This window comes from Vipera berus, assembly GCF_964194415.1.
Source record: "Vipera berus genome assembly, chromosome: 3".
Lineage (NCBI taxonomy): Eukaryota > Metazoa > Chordata > Lepidosauria > Squamata > Viperidae > Vipera > Vipera berus.
The window spans coordinates 87,927,292-87,933,291 of NC_138204.1; the positions used below are offsets into that span (position 1 = coordinate 87,927,292).

General features: G+C 42.9%; 1 protein-coding gene across 1 annotated transcript in view; it reads right to left on the bottom strand.

The window, feature by feature from the left end:
- The window catches only part of LOC308666352 (TLC domain-containing protein 4-B-like), a 38,171-nt gene extending 34,494 nt beyond the window's left edge, over positions 1-3,677 (bottom strand). The window contains exon 1 of the mRNA XM_081325115.1: positions 2,622-3,677. The gene's annotated coding sequence lies outside the window, so the exon portion shown is untranslated. The remainder of the gene's footprint in view (positions 1-2,621) is intronic.
- Between the last annotated feature and the right edge of the window lie 2,323 nt (positions 3,678-6,000).

Sequence of the window (6,000 nt, forward strand, 5' to 3'; positions counted from 1 at the left end):
CAAGGTCTCTACCACCCTCTTATTCGGGGGATGACCAAGGCTTTGGTCAGACTTTGCAGCAAGCCAACAGGAACATCCTCCAGTTTTCTTTGAAACCTATCCAGCTCCATACCAACAAGATCAAATAGGCCCTGCCTTCCCATAGGGGGAGTAGTGCTAAAAAAATCCGCTATTTTCAGGCATGATCTGACCATACAGGGGGACCATAGGAAGCTCCTCCAATTCCAGATTGCATTGCTTCTATTCCAAGAAAACCAGATCAGATGTGTAATCACTGTAGTAGATGACCTGAGATAAACCCATGGCTGTCATGGGAGCCATGAACTCCTGAGCAGTCTCAGACCCTACTCTGAGAAGACTCCTGAAGTCTCCCAGGACCATAAGACTAGAACATTCCACTGCCATTCCAGAAATGGTGTCAAGGAGCTCAAGCAGCAATCTAACTATGCAGGGGGGAGGTCAGTATAGTAGCAACAACCTCAACTGATCTCTAGAATGCAACTTTATGAAAAAGGTCTCACATACGGCAAACTGTGGAACAGCAAGACCCGAAGCTCTTAGGGACTCCCAAATGGCAATCACCATTCCCCCACCCCTGTCCAACTGATGCCATGCCTGAAACCTGGCAAGGTACATTTCTAAAAGGGGCAGCCACCTCTCTTTATGGAGCCAGTCAAGTCTTGCCAATACATGTCAGGTCAGCCCTTTTATCTGTGGTCAAGTCGCAGATGAGGATCGTGTTATTGCAGACTGATCTGGTATTAAGCACCAGCAGTTGAAAGCCTGGGCTTCTGAACGTCTTAGGACTGGGGCATGAGAGAGAGAGCCCAGTGGCCTGGAACGTGGCATCAAATTAAGCACATTGCCTTTTCCTTGGTTCATATAGATACCAACTGAATCATTAACTTGAATCAACTTACCGGTAATAGTGGAGATAAGATAGCATCTCCCACTGAACTGGAGACAGCATTTAGTTAATAGGCCTCAGGGAAAAGGCCATATGACAATCACAACTCTGCCACTCAGTAAAAGAAAGCTTACATGCTGGTGTGGTTGCTTTCTCACTTGCATTACTTCACTCTGCCAATACTGGCTCTAACTTTGCTGACTTTGAATACAATTACCTCAGGTCCCTAATGATATCCCATAAAGAGTAAGCTGTTGTTAAAGAAAATGTGTTCATAATTTCTCAGTGATTTCACACTTATTTTATATTCTTTAAAACACAAAATACATAGGTTCCACTCTTATGCAGGCTCAACCTCAGCAGAGGCCCCTTTGCACTTTGCAAGGCTTAATCCCGAGTAAACACGAATGGGATTGCACCAACAAAGATACAAATTGCTTCTACTGCTGCTCTCTCTGGTCTGTGATATGTTGTAATAAAGTCTCAGAAAAACCTCTTGACTCAAACAAAATGTAAACCTGGGGAAACGTAGCTTCAAAGACACATATCAAAACGGAATGCAAACCAACCATAAAGGCTCAGTTACAATAAAATAATCAAGTATTTCCCAACTCTGAACTTGAAAATAACTCAACCCCATCACATAATTAGATTATGAACAAAAGTAAAGCCATGGTATGTTAATTAGGAATTAGTCCATTGATTGTACGAGTAACATTCTAGAAAACATTTTCCATACTGTAAACAACTACATTGGCAATTATATCTTTTACGCCTTCCTAGCTATCAATACATGAATTATCAATATGTGAATTATAAAATATTCAGATCAAGTATGAAATGAATGCAGAACTTTCCTGACATGATAGGAACTGCAGCAAAGCAGGAATACTATTCAAAGTAGCTCATCCAGATGTAATGTTAACATTCTCCTTCAATTGAGACCCTGTCTTGCCCATTTTTTTTTAAAATTAAACTCAGCTGTATTCCTATTTCTTCTGTTCATTCATTCATCAGCCCTTTGGAAGATGCAGCACTTCACAGCCCCAGCCACCGGCCAATAAGTACCTCCCCTCCCCATTTTCAGTGACTAAAACAAGGCACGCCATTCCTGATAGGATAAATCTGGGGAATGAAAAGCATAAACCCTCTGGCATTAAGGTAGGTGGGAAAAGATAAAAAGGCCAAGAACTGGCGCGCAATGCCTACCACTGGAACCCAAGCCCCATTCAGAAGCCTAACTCCTATTTCCACTTGCACGCCTTTGTCCAAGTTAACCATTAAGCCATCAATAAGGAAACGTTAATTCCTTTTGCTTCCCCCCCCCACAACGCGTGGCTTCGAGGGGTCGTGGGGGTGGGGGGGAAAGGCTAGGCAGCCGGCAGGTTTTGTCTTTTCATTCCTTCCTTCCACCCATTCCCGGATTGAAAATCGAGGCGCCTTCCTTCCCTCCAGATCTTCACCTCCACGGAAACTCCGTCCAGCTCCTGACCCTATTTCACCCCCTTCCCCGCCTTGGGTCTGCCCGGTGTCCTCTGGCCCAACCTGGCTGAGCTCAGCCGAGCCCCCCTGAAGGGAGCGGGGGCATCCCCTGAGCCGCCGCCAGCGGGGCCTACGAGTCCTCCTTCTCCGCTTACAGCTCTCCCCGACCCGGTTCCTCTCCCCACCCCCACCCCCTTCGTTTGAAGGGTTGGCCGCTAACCTTCTCGCTCACCTGCGGGCTCAGCGCGATCGGCCGGCTTCCCCGCCCATCCTTGCCGGCGAGCTCCCGCAGCCGGGAGAATCCCGACGCCAGCCCGGCCGCCCACGCGTGGGCTTCGCTTCTATGGCAAGGCGGCTGTTACGGCGGCTCCTGCAGCGGCAGCCAGCCGAAGCCCGCGCTCACTGCGGGATCGCGTTTCGCCTGCCCAGCCTTAAAGGAGCCGAGGCGCTGATGGCCGCCGCTTGGCTTCCCGGAGGCGGCGGGCAGGCCGATCACTGCGGTGACCCCCTCCAGCTGCCGGGCCATATCTTCGCCCCCAAAGGCCAAGCCCCGCCGCCTGGTCGGCCCCCTGAACCGGGGAGTGGCACCGCGGAGTCGCGGCGGAAGAAGTAGGCGGCAGCCGCTCTCCTTGCAAAGGCGCGAAAGGGTGCCTTCGTGGACACCTGCCAGAAGCGAGGGGATGCCTTTCCTTCGGCAGGTCCCTCGTGGGAAGAGGAGGCTGGAGTTTTTACACAGGCCTTACAAATGCTTGTTGTTTTGTTTTGGTTGGTTTTTTCTTCTCTTGTCTCTTTCCTATCTCTAGGTTGGATTCAGGCGGATTGTGTGCAAAGTTAGGCGAAGCTCGTATTTCTTTTTCTTTTTCTTTAACCTTCCTTTTTTATTTAGCCCGATTTACATGGCTGCCCCTCTTACTAAAGCGCTCTGGGCAGCAGAGCGGGCATCCCTTCATTCACTCTTGTAGGGCTTTTTAAAGATATTTTTAATTTTTTCATGATTTGGGTTTATTTTATTTTTATTTTTTTGGTTATTTTGTTGTATGCATTTTATGTTCTCTTAACTTCGTACAGTCTGTAGGATGGGCAGCTGTATAAATGTGCCAAATAAATTAATCACAATCTGTATCATTACAAAATGGCACAAAAAAGAAACGGCAATAACCAGCAATAATGTCAGGACTGGAAAACAAATCGACTCGCCACTTTTATCTCTAAGCACTCTGGTCTCAGTGCTTGTGGGAGTAGGTCCTATTGTAATTATATTTCCCTCCCATCTTCCCTCCAAGAAGCTCAAGACACATATAATTATTCCCCAATGTCAGTTTATTTTCACTGGGACAGGATAGAATGAGAGTGTGACTTGTTTTCTTCATGTTAAGCCATGAACTGGTTTACAAGCCACAGTAGTTAAGCCCAAATCAAGCAGAGCACAATAGGCCTGAGCAGTTGGTGGATTTATAGATTGCAGTAGCAGTATTATTATCTATAAGAAATGAAGAACTAAGCCTCCAAATGTTTGTTTGCACTAATAGTAGATCCAAAACCTGAAAAGTTTCAACATCCCAGCTCAAAAGAGGATTTGTAGAATATACTGTTTGGAGCACCTTTCATTTTACCCATGATTTATTGAATAAGCCTTAATAGCCGAGCTCACGCAATACCCTAAGACCTGTATTGATACTTGACTTTGGATAGATAATAAAAATATACACTTGCTGCCATATTTGCCTCCTGCACTTCAAATCTCAATCATAGAGAGGTTTTTCTAAGGCTTAGTTTGTTGTCCAGCAGTCATTCTAGCAAATAATCTGCTTTATCTTCGAAAAGCCACAGATCATGTTTAGAAAATTATATCAGTTGATTGGTTTAGGATCTTGTACAAACTTGCTGTGTACCAAAACAAACTTACCAATTTTATGACTTATCATATATATGTACAGCTGAAGGACAGGTCCACATGTGGTTTGCAAGCCTTTCAGTGAAAAAGTTGTCACCAAATTATAATGTTAAAGTTGCAACTGATAGAAATTATTAAATGATTGACTTGAGAATAATCACATCAACTGTATTTAATGAATTACTAAATTTAAATGAAATGATTGTTTTCCTTCCTGTATCACCTACCTGTAACTTCCAGGATATCCTTAAAATATGAGATGGTTCCATCTGGAAAAATTATAAATTGCTGACTCAGCTCGATATAATGAATGGGGTCAATGACTGTTAACCTAGTGTCTTAATTTCTGGGTTTAAAACAGTAGAAAAAGTTGTTTGTCAAACTTCATGGAAAATTAATGGATTATGGATCTTTTCAAAACAAGGACTATAAAAAAATCAGCAAATGTTCTTTCTCATCTTAACTTTTTCTGATAAAAGAAGCAACAGTCATCGTGAAAATATATTGTAAGATTGCAATCATCTTTACAACTTTGGGGATGAGGCAGTATAATTCCATAATAAAATCTCATCTAAAAGCAGCTTTGTGACTATGTATTTAGGTGGTCAAAGTATAGCAACAAAGATCAGTTCCACCACTAATAGAATAGAATATCTTTATTGTCACTGTGTAACTCACAATGAAATTAAGTGCTGTCCACAGTGCACACTACACACAAGTAAAAAAACCACAAATAAGGACATACATTATATACACACATCCTTCATATTCACATGTAAATCTTATTTGTATCCAAAATGTTACGTGTGTATAAGAGAAAGAAAAATAATCTGCATGCCATTATGTAAAGCTCCCACAACTAATTAGATGCTAGACTTTGATTGGTAGGTATCTGTGGGATTACATTTAATGTTGGGAGTTACTAAGGTGAATTTAATTATGTAACAGTCCAACTGGATCTAGTATAGCATGTTTTCACAGTGGTCCACTGAATATGGAAAACTAGAGGATGTGATTACAAGAGGACATTTTTTTTCAACTGGGCTGAAAACACACATTAATTTTAATCATTATTAACAACTTATCTTCATGTTCAATTTGGTGTGGAAACAAATTGGTCTCTTTACTAATAAATCATCCTTGTGTTTCCTAACAGTAGTATGAAAATTCCCCATTAGGCCTTTTTAAAAGATACATCCTCATGACATTGTGTTTCTTTGATCCCTATCCTACCACGAAGGCAGCCTTCCACTGTTCCAACTCAAAGTATTAGTAAAGTTTTCCTCTTCTCCCTACACAGTGTTGGCCATGGATCTAGGATGTTTCAACAATGATGTAGTTGATAATCAGCTCAAGGACTGGAAAACTTCCCAGTTCTGTTGCTCCTTTCAGACTGCTTATGAGTGCACTCTCTGAAACCTATTCTCTGGCCTTTGTTTCTAGGACTATTCTATTTTTGTCTGAAGTAAAGAACAGTTATTTCAACCAGGTTCTCCTCCAGTACTCATCAGGTCTCCTACTGCATGGAGCTACTCATGGGATTGGAGACTTGTGTAGAAGAGTAGGTAGAGCCAGGGGCAGTCAAGAGAGTAATAAGCCTAGAATCATTAGGTTCCCACAATGGTCTAAGAAGTCCAACCCCTTCTGAATTCCATTGACTCTTATCTAGTACCAATTTAGTGATGAATGTTAGTTGACTAGATAATTGTCAATAAAT